The following is a 12,321-nucleotide window of genomic DNA, read 5'->3' on the forward strand; positions in this document are numbered from 1 at the left end:
TTGTCTGTTTGAATACCATTGGAATGAGCATAATCAATATTAACTGTATCGTAATGGAATGCTAATATTGGTATTATTACTGCGTACTCATTTTCGACTATGCTCTCTAGTTCTAGTAATACACTGTAGTTCGTTAATCCTCTGAGAAAATTAATCGCTGTTTTCTCTTTCTCGACCCAGGCAAGCTCGAACTCAGGTATCGGGAAGTCGCTCAAAGTGTCCGATGCTAGTTTCTCTTCACCGAGTCACTGAAATGTTTGCATTATTAATTCGTAAACGATTGTCCTTTACTTTCTCACTCTTATTAAGTCTCCGAGTTTTGTTTTGTTTTGAGGCAGAAATCTTTCGAGATAACTGAGAATTTTGTTTAATTGACATTTTGAAGTATGTGAAAAGTAATACTTAACTTTAACATAAAATTATTAATGTCGAACTTATACTTTTCCGCTAAAATGAACGAAACACAAATCAAATTCAAAGTCCCATACGTACTACCGCTCCTTGAGCAGGCAGCGGAGCCTGGATGCTGTCTGCTATGGTTCTCTGTAGAGCAAGGCACAAGCGCGCAGTGGCAACTGCATAATATATAGAACCTACAAGAATGGGACTTATTATTTATTACTCCCCAACAACATAAGGTGAAACTTGATATTCCTTCACAACAGAAAAGGGAAAAACGTACTTGAATAATTGAAAATAACCTGAAAATTATAACAAACCACACCAGAGACACGATATAATCAATGAGAAGTTTATATACTTAATAGGTAAGAATTCTATGTAGTGCACGTCACTCCATATTGAATAATTTGCAAAGCAAAATCTTACGCACGATTTGTAGCTTGTAGGCCATCATCCCAATGCCTGTTATTAGTCGGTTGAGAAGCTTTTGTCATCTAGTCTGCTGTCAATAAATCTGAAAGTTAGAATTTATAAAACAGCTATATTACCGGTTGTTCTATATGGTTGTGAAGCTTGGACTCTCACTTTGAGATAGGAACAGAGATTAAGGGTGTTTGAGAATAAGGTTCTTAGGAAAATATTTGGGGCTAAGAGGGATGAAGTTACAGGAGAATGGAGAAAGTTACACAACGCAGAGCTGCACGCAATGTATTCTTCACCTGACATAATTAGGAGCATTAAATCCAGACGCTTGAGATGGGCAGGGTATGTAGCACGTATGGGCGAATCCAGAAATGTATATAGAGAGTTAGTTGGAGAATGGAGGGAAAAAGACCTTTGGGGAGGCCGAGACATAGATGGGAAGATAATATTAAAATGGATTTGAGGGAGGTGGGATATGATGGTAGAGACTAGATTAATCTTGCTCAGGATGGGGATCAATGGCGGGCTTATGTGAGGGCGGCAATGAACCTCCGGGTTCCTTAAAAGCCAATAAGTAAGTAAGGCCATCATCCCAAACCCAACCTCTACCCTTATGAACGCGACTCCTTATTTATTCAGTCATTAATGGCCTAACGTTATAAATAAAAACATTTGACATTAGATAACTCAGTTGCAACAACCTCATACAATCCTATATGATACAATGGCATAATTACATAATTAAAATACAATTATTTTGTTCATGGAACATTCTTTTTTGGTATAAAGAAAAACTTTAACATATTTATTATTAGAAATTATATTTCAATAATTAAAATATAATCATTTTGGTCCAGGGAGCATACATTTGATGCAAGGATAATTCCTTTAACATCTTTCTTAATTGCTATTGTATCAACATAATTACTGAAATACTATAATTTGGTTCAGAGAACATCAGTTTTTGTGCAAGGATAATTCATTTAATAGATTTCTCAATTAGTCTTGAATACATCCTTTAATTAAAACACACCCCAAACCAATGTCAACATAGCATGGATTGCGTACAAATATTTTTGTGTTGGCCCCATTGTGCACCGTTGCTTACGTAAGTAAAATCAAATGAAAATATTATTTTAAGAAAAAAAGGGAACAAATATTGGGAAATAATAATCGCAGGAAATCTTTTTCGTTCACTTTGCACTTTGTAAAATGACTCGCATAACTTAGACAATGGAAATGAAAAACTCTCGTAAGCTTCACGGTAAAATACTAATTTTTAGTCCTTTTTTATTTTATTTTTGGTCCAGCAAAAATAGTCGTCTTTACGAAATCACTCTTAAAATACAGTTATGAAACTTTGATATCCTCCCACACCACACACGAGACTGATTTCTGATTTGCGTTGCTTTATTTCATGATAAAGTGAGAGATGAAATAATTTTACAAATATACAGCGGCACATATTAAATATTTCGTACAGTACACATTTTCATTACTTAATTACATTTTTGAGTGATCCACGGTAATTTGTTTGGTCCACATAGAATATTAATTTTATTGTCACTACATTTTAATTTTTGGTGAAACTTCTATATACTCCCAGACTAGACCTGCAGAACTGTAGCTCCTCAGAACGACTGCCTTACTACCCCTTCTACCCCACCTACCTTTTCTACCAGTGCGGTAATAGCGTTCTAGTTACGCTCAGCTGCATCAACATTCATTCTCGCGGCGGCAGGTATACATTACGCTATCAAGAATTACAAATAAACAGATAATAAAATCCTTAGGAACATACCTTTAGAAAGTAAGGGAAAAATGAATGAGGGAAATAATTAAGTTAAAAGACATGTAAAATAAATTTTAACATGTATGTGTGCATATAATGTAAGAAGGCCTATCGTCCTATTACTAGTAAAACCGATTAAGTCCACTTTTTGTGTAAAACAAGTTAAGTACAGTCTCCGACTTGTCTTTCCGTGCTCTGTATTCTACTAAAGTGGAATAAGTCCGTAATGTTGCATGCAGGCAACAAACCAATTACTTTATTTGAAGAATTTATTATGATTTTTCGTGCATTAATAAAGTTTTAATTCCTGTTTTTTTATAAAACTTGCATTACTGGTCTTAATTCGTTTTACTAGTTATAGGACGATAAATAAATTGTACGTTGCTAAGTGAGTGAGAGCTATATGACCGGATGTCAATGCTGTCATTCAACATTGCAACGCACTCCAGCCAAATAAATTAATATATAAATAAATAAATACACAATACCGCGTACTGTAGTTTAAAGAGAAATGGAATATGGCAAAATCCAAATCCGTGAAAAAATACTACTTCCAAAGGAAATGGGAGTATGATTATGTTGTTGTTGTTGACGAAAGAATTGCTTCTTTACTGTGTCCCATCCAATTTATTTCTACTCGTCATTTCAATATTAAACCAGACATTTGAACAAAGCCCATATTAAGAATTATCCAAACTTTCGGGTAAGTTCATTACTACGAACTGCATACTGATTATTTATTATAAACTGTTAAATTAAGGACGTCACTCGTTGTGTCAATTTTTAATTGAAATTAATAGTGACTTTCAAGGTTCATTACTTAAATGCTATAAATTTATGTTTCCGTAAGTAATGATAGGAGGAAAGTTTTCGAAAATCTGAGGCAGGCTAGGTGCAAAGAAATCTCAAAGAACCTACCGACAGGAAATCTAGCATAGGGTAAACTGGGGTCTGTTGGACAGTCGGGCATGTTGGACACTCTGTACTTTAACGTGTTACCTCGCCACTTGTGGGCACCACATTCTGCTAGAAGTCAATGACGGAAGTAGCCCCACTCGTGGTTACTTCCCTCATTGACTTCTAGCAGAATTTGGTGCCCACAAGTGGCGAGGTAACACGTTAAAGTACAGAGTGTCCAACATGCCCGACTGTCCAACAGACACTAGTTTACCCTAATTGTGAACCTTGAAACGAGATAACGCAGTATAAATACAATGAATTTATTACAGTCCTTTTTGAAAATTACAGTGCCGCCACTGATGGACCTTGCGTGGGAAAAGAATGTAAACAACTCCACGCGGAAGTCGATCCTCCCCAACAGAAATGGAATGAGGCTGACGTCATGTTTCCCCTACTTATGGGTTCTGCAGGCCTGTCCCAGACCAAGCACGGTAAGATGAAATTACGTAAATTACTGTAAAAATAGAATTAACCAGTCAAAATCAGTTCTTTACAATATAATATTGAATTACTGTAGATTATCTTCTGTATAATTATTTGCCTGTATATTATGCCATTTACCAAAAATAAGAGAATTCGGAATAACATAATTGAAAATATCCTTCTGAATTAATTTTAGAATTGATTAGAAAAATAATTGTAAGATATTAGTCTATTGAAAACATTAATCCTGTCCATAATTTCATAACAGCATACATATTAATATTGACAACCATTTATTAGCGTACTAGCCGTACCCGTGCGCTCCGCTGCACCCGTTAGAAATAAATATAAAGTAATTACATAATTAAAATAGGACATTTGATCCAGGGAACATTCATGTTTGATATAAGGATAAATCGTTTATTATGTTACTTAATTTAAATTGTATTTGCATAATTAAAATGCGATCATTTTGATCCAGAGACCACACATTTGGTCATAAAAATTATTTTAGGAAATACAGGAAACGAATGTACAGAATAGCCTATCATTTTTTCTGTGCATAAGAAGCTATTTTAATCTTACCTGTCCTCGATTCACTCAGAAGTTACTGTAATAACATTATAGCATTATGTCCATCTAGAGAAACTACACTTTCCAATGGTGAATTAATAATTAATTATACAGGTCGGTTAATTTAGCTTCCGATATTACTTCATACAAACACAGAAACATTCTCTGTAGGCTATCTTTCATAGCTTTCGATTGTTGCTGTCCAAGGCCCCTTATAGACGAAGTCATTTGTTTTTTAATTCATTACACGGCCTTAGATGGCAGTTATTTTAATTTTAAAACTCATTTATCTCATTAAATATCAGTCCTATCAACATTTTTCAAGGAATAAAACTTATCGCAAATTATTGTTAAATAAACTTTTGTTATGTAACATTTTTCACAAAAATCAATAATAAGCGAGATATTTCGATTTATTTAATTCAGGCCCCCTTATAAACCCCCTTTTTAAGTAATGTATTTTGAATGCCATATAGCCTAAAATCTAAGTTACAACGAACTTAATTTATATTCCAATTTTCATCGAAATCGGTTCAGCCATTATCGCGTGAAAAGGTAACAAACATCCAGACAGACAGACAGACATACAAACAAAAATTTCAAAAAAGCGATTTTCGGTTTCAGGGTGGTTAATTGTATATGTTAGGACCAATTATTTTTGGAAAATCGAAAATTACCAGAAAAATTTCGGCTACAGTTTTATTATTAGTATAGATAATAGATTACATACTTCTGATTGAGATTCTGGCTGATATGCAGTACATCTCACACGACGATATGTGTCAGAGGATTGTTTGTATGCATCTGAAGTCTGACTAGTGTAATATGGAACTAGTCGGCGATGTATGCAATGAAGGGGGAAAGGAACTGATCAATCTACCCCATTATCTCCTGGCATAGTTGCCTCATTAGTAGTGCCTTCATGGTATCTGTCTTCGGACAGCTGACTCAACAACAACAGATTACAAAGATATCCGTTTGTTGTGCAAGACCGCCTTAAATGAACGCAAAGTCATTTGTTTTCACTTTTGTATTAGTCTGATTGAGGCGGCACTGATATAAAAAGCATTGCTATTTTAAAACTGAAATATCTCGTTAAAATTAATTCTATTGAAGTTTTGTATAGAATAAAACTTCTCGGAAATATTTTTAAAAACAACTTTTGTAAAATAATACCTTTCTAAAAAAATCAATAATATGCGAGATATTTCGATTTATTGACTTCAGACACCCTTATAACTCTCCTTTTAAATAAAGTATTTTAAATGTGATATAGGCTAAATTCTAAGTTTACACAACTTAATTTATATAACAATTTCCATAGAAATCGGTTCAGCCATTTTCGCGTGAAAAGGTAACAAATATACAGACAGACAGACAGACACAAAAACAAAAATTTCAATAATGCTATTTTTGATCTAAGTATAGTTAATTACACAATATGTTAACACCAATTATTTTTTAAAAAGCAAAAATTATCAGAAAAAGTTTAGTTACAGTTTTATTATTAGTAGCTATAGATTGATTGATTGACTGATTGACATTTATTTATTTATTTATTTATTTATTTATTTATTTATTTATTTATTTATTTATTTTATTTATTTATCTACGTATCTACTTACCTACTTATTTCCTTATTTATTTACTTTTATTTTAATTTAATTTATTTTATTTTATTCATTTTATTTTATTTATTTATTTTATTTATTTATTTATTTACTTACTTATTTATTTATTTATTTTATTTATTTACTTACTATTTATTTGTTTATTTTTATTTATTTATTTATTTACTTGTTTATTTACTTGTTTGTTTATTTATTTATTTATTTACTTACTTACTTACTGTTTATTTATTTATTTATTTATTTACTTACTTACTTACTATTTATTTATTTATTTATTTATTTATTTATTTATTTATTTACTTATTTATTTAGTTACCTACCTACTTACTTACTTACTTACTTACTATTTATTTATTTATTTATTTATTTAGTTACTTACTTACTTACTATTTATTTATTTATTTAGTTAGTTACTTATTTAGTTACTTAGTTACTTACTTACTTACTATTTATTTATTTATTTATTTATTTATTTATTTATTTATTTATTTATTTATTTATTTACTTATTTACTTACTTACTTACTTACTTACTTACTTACTTACTATTTATTTATTTATTTATTTATTCTGCAACTTCAACTACTTTTTAATGTCAATAAGAAATTTTCCTCCACTTCGATCTGCCTACCACAGTAGGCTTATTGTAGTCTTCGAGACTTCTCACAAGGGCTGGCAACGATGGTAGTACTACTCGTCGCCTTCCCGCAATAGTCGTGTGGTCGGATCGTACGACTTGTAGGTGTGAGAGGTTCGCTTATGTCGGACTGTGCAAAACAGCAGCATTGATGATATGAGTCCGAATAGCAATACTTAATTGAATCTATTTCGATGGAAGAGATCTTTCCCATTTAATGTGTAGACTACTTGCTTCAGCACGGGTAGAAAGTTCACAAGAAGAAAACTTCCACGAAGAAAGGAGAGAGGATGTCCGATCTTTAATGAAGCCATGATCTTCAGTGTGCCGGCTCACATATTACAGCAGTCGATTTATTTATTTATTTATTTATTTATTTATTTATTTATTTATTTATTTATTTATTTATTTATTTATTTATGAAGCAGATAAGGAATTAATGGCGGCCGGGTAGCTCAGTTGGTAGAGCAGCTGGCTACGGACTGGAAGGTCCGGGGTTCGATCCCAGGTGGTGACAGGATTTTTTCTCGTTGCCAAACTTTCAGAACGGCCCCAAGGTTCACTCAGCCTTCCATAAAATTGAGTACCGGGTCTTTCCCGTGTGTAAAAGGCGGTCAGAGCGTGGTGCCGACCACACCACCTCATTCTAGTGCAGAGGTCATGGAAAGCATGGGGCTCTACCTCCATGCCCCCCAAGTGCCTTCATGGCATGTTACGGGGATACCTTAACCTTTACTTTAAGGAATTAATAGGTTTATAGTACATTATGCAACGAGCCTATAATGATAGTAATTAAGAAGCGAGTATGGATGTTTATGAAACGAGCGCAAGCGAGTTTCATAATTTTCATACGAGCTTCTTAATTACCATTATAGGCGAGTTTCATACGACTTTTTATGCTCGACCATATTTCTAACTTGTTCTAGGTCGTGAATTGTGAGATATACGCAGACGCGAAAGTATTGATTTTTTCCGAGGAACAATAATGTCATTGATCTTGCTGTAATCCCGTTAAACTTGATATAACCTTGATTATTAAATTCGACATTGAAAAACGAGATGACAAATTGAATTTATTTGAATATTATTTACAATTAACGCTAATTATTATAGTAACAGAACATAACCTTCTGCGACAGTATTGGATTTTCAGCTTCCGTGACTTTTCGCTAATTCTCTTTCGATTGCATATCCGAGAATAATCGATACTTGCGGTTTTATAACGGTACAAAGCTGACTTGTCATTGGCTGAACACCTGTAAGCTGAGTTGTCATTGGCTGAACACCTGTACTTTAATGAGTAGGTGTATTTTAATGACATGCATTAAAGGACTGCTACCAGGTGTATAATTACTACATTTCGGCATGATCGAGCATAAAATTAATTATATTGCATTATAAACATTCTGTACGTTTGCCCAAAATCATTCATAAAATGCCATATTATGGCACGCGTGCAATAAAACTGTGATAACAATTGAGCTGTTGACTATTTGGTATTTATAACAGTTCTACGTCATAATATCAATATTAATTAAAACAAGAATTTCGAAATGAAAATAAATGATATGTTATTAATCAATAACGTAATACTTCTGAATATTAAAATTAAACATAAAAATTAAATGTAAAGTTTAATCTACTGACTTGTTCTGATAGATATGATAATTGTTATTTACAATATGAGTATCGTAACGTTTCATGTTACAATACGAGTTTGGAAAGTTGTCAAACGAGGCAGCAGGTCGAGCTTGATAACCAGTCGAGTATTATAATATGAAGTTACGATAAGTATATCGTACAACGTTTTTTTCCACTTTGATAAAAATTAATTTGTAATAAAAGTATTTGCATAATGTTTGTTAGTTTTGAACATGTCTCTTGTGGAGAGGCGATTGTATTATTATCAATTTCTTCCTGCGAGAGGCTATTCGTTTATGTTTGTTTTATTAGTCATGAACACGATAGGGTTTCTATTGATAACAGAACACAGCAGTAGGCCTACTAAGAGAAATAAATTAAAATTGTTAAAATGAGTTGAAACGAGGTTTCAGATATTGGAAATGCAGTAACTTCTGCAATTGAATGTTTAGTACCTTCGAAATCCCGCGCAAGATATGAAGTGCAATGTAACAAATTTTAAGATTGGTGTTTAAAAAAAAATGTATAAAGTACCTTTACCTAACTAATTTGCGTAATGAATATGTTTACAACCTTTTTATTAGACATGTAAAGTCCACATAATCAAAGCGGATAAAATAAATTAGAGACCGAATGTAAAATTTAGTCAACTGATCTAGTTCATTAGTTACTCGTATGCCAGACCTACTGTTTCTGAAAGCGCTTTTTTGTTTTCTAGCTCTTCAGTTATTTAATCAATTTCTCCTGCTTTCTTTCATAACTCTCACGAGATTTTTTTAGAAGTACATCCAATTTTGCTCCACAAGTTTCTGAAATATCTGCTGGTAAACTGATTTCCGTATTTAGAAACGATATTAAAGTCAAGAAATCAAACAATGACGTAACGAGTATATTGCAGGCTTTTGTTTCAGAGAAACTGGTTAGAAATTTGATGTCTTATTTACTTATTACGTCTTCTTTAATTCCGTTGTAATGCTGGGTCCAGGTCGATGGCTCATGTCAGTGTATTTATTGGCATGTAAAAGAACTACTGCAGGACAAAATTTCAGCACACCAGCGACGCTAATATAATCTCTGCAGTTGCGAGCGTCGTTAAATAAACCAAAAGTAAATTTTATTTAAAAAAATAGCGTTGGAAACTTGTTTATAAGGTTATAAAGTTATCGTATTCGTAAAAATTAGGAAAGGAGTGGAGATTATTCACATGTCTTACACTGGAGTATTTCTGGGAGGACGGTTAGAATATTAAACCATTCACAACATGTACTTTTCTCTAAGAATTTGTCGACTGTTAGTGGGGGATTTCTCAATCTCACACTGGGGATGTTGAAAATTTTACTGTACCAGGAGTGAAGATTATTTTATAGCATATACTGTTATAAAATTCTTTTGTGTGAGATCGTGCGTATTTGCTTGTTTTCCTTACAGAACCAATACGCGGTAAGTGCGAAATACCACATTCAGTATTCCCAACGTAACACACATAACAATTTCCCTCTTCTTACCGCTTAAACGCGACATTCATTTTACGGCTTTAGGCTTTTAACATATTATTTTTAGGCTTTTAACATATTATTTTTAGAGACGTTTAACATAGTAATAATTATAAATTGGAAACTTACCACTGCAATTTCATCTAAATTGCATTGTTAATTATTGTTTTTAAATATTGGCAAAAATTAAGTAAAGTCTACTACTCCACGAAACTTAATGCATTCCTGATACAAGTAACATTAAGGAAGCCGTGAAAAAATCAATAAGATTCCAGATGCCGATGTTATTACTGCAATATGTTACATAAATAATATTGTTAAAATATTAAAATGAAAAATAAATCATTACATAACCTTACCGTTTGTTTTAAGTTCGCATTTATAGACTGGGGGGGGGGGGAAGACAGACGTATATCACGGCCTGCTGGAGTATAGTAAACGCAGAAAACATATTATAGCAACAATGTTGAAGAAAGATATTTTGGTTTTCCGAAGTTGCCGTCATTAAACAGAAACCAACATGGAGATTTCATTGCATCTAATTAGAAATTCGTCTTCCAGGTATGTAATAAACAATCTTCGCACAAAATAATGTACGATGCACGAGAGGTATGTTTGTTTTCATGTTCTCGGAAATTAAAAAAGCTCAACTACGTTTCGCTTTTTCAATCTTTTCCTCGACCATGAAAACGTCAACATACCGCTCTTGTAACGTATAGTACTATTGAGTGATGAAAAAACAACATATAATTGTGTAAAAGACGGATATACAGTACCACTCTTTGACATAGTGGAATTCTAATCCATCGCTGAAACGGAAAATTATAGAGAAACAAAGAAAGACAGACAGAAAGAAAATACGAAAGATGATAGATAGAAAGAAAGAAAGAAAGAAAGAAACGAAGAGGAGAACTTCCTAAAAACGTAATAGTATCGGGTCCATTTCTAAGAAATATCGATCGCTCTTTTTACTCCTAAGTATTGAGTGTTTCGAAGTATCAAAAATAGAACATCGAGGACAATAATGACTTTTGTTGGAAAAAGTAATCGATATTTTAGTTAAGTTTGTAGAATTTATATAAAACCCCACGCATTAATTGAAAGAAACGTCGATATTACTTTTTTTTTTAATTGGATAGGCCTAAGACTTTTCAGATTTCATACCACGTCATGAGAAGACACTGTGAAAGTAAACAGACAGATCCAATGATTACAATAAAACTAAACAACTGATATAACCTCCTTCTTTTAAAAAAAAGATGCCCAAATTCTGCGTAAATGAGAACCACTACATACTGTAGGCCTATATCATATTATGCATTGGCGTCACGGGTCGCACAAATTTTAGCCAATATTGACACATGTGTCCTGCAATAGTAAGGCTAGTTATTTCAGGACAGTAGATATTCCTATTTCATTTTCTCTTTGACAGTAAGACTTTACTACCGAGCTAATTAGCTTTGACAGTAACGTCTGAAACTCGCATTCGAGATATCCCGGGCTCAAACCCAGCGGCCGGCTAATCTGACTGGGGTTTTTCATGGTTTCCCTCAGTCACAAAGGCAAATGACAGATTGGAAATTTATATGTCATGATTCATCACAGTCTTAATACTAATATAAACATTCATCAAAATCTAATATCAGTTGAACGCGAGCCATCTATAACACACGGCAATAGAAACAGGCTCTCAACAGTACTAAACACGGGCCTACTGATATACTCAAACATCCTACACACTCGATATGATCACACATGTTAAAGCGTGTACAAATAAACTTAACAAAAAAAATATTACAATTTGGAATTTCTCGTTAGAGATCTTTCCTTCTCCACTCTGTCCTAGAATAGTGATCGGCAGAATTTTTGACATCACACTTCTCTGGCTGAAGAGGTGAATTGGAGCTGAAACAGAGAAAATGTAAAATTACAAATAGAGTTCACACTCTTTAAAAAAGTTTCTGTTTTCGCGGATCATTGCCAAAGGTTTAATCCTTTGACTGCATTTGGTATTATCCTTTGCAGTTTTTGGATTTTCCAAAGCCTTTTGGCTAGTGATATACAAAATGGGACGATATTCTTTTACCCAGTTTGCGAATCTTCGGTTTCGACCTATTCGATTCTCACCAGCACGACGAAGAAGACGTGGAACGGTAATCTTGTTAGAAATATTGCAAAAGCAAAGTCAAAAGGCTTAAGCCAAAAGACAAAGCAAAAACAATAAAACCTTTGGCAATGATCCGCGAAAACAATAGTAATATGCGTTACAAGAGCGGTATGTTGAAGTTTTCATGTTCGAGGGAAAGTTTGAAAAAGCGAAATGTAGTTGAGCTTTTTTAATTTCCGA

This window comes from Periplaneta americana, chromosome 2, assembly GCF_040183065.1.
Source record: "Periplaneta americana isolate PAMFEO1 chromosome 2, P.americana_PAMFEO1_priV1, whole genome shotgun sequence".
NCBI classification, from domain to species: domain Eukaryota; kingdom Metazoa; phylum Arthropoda; class Insecta; order Blattodea; family Blattidae; genus Periplaneta; species Periplaneta americana.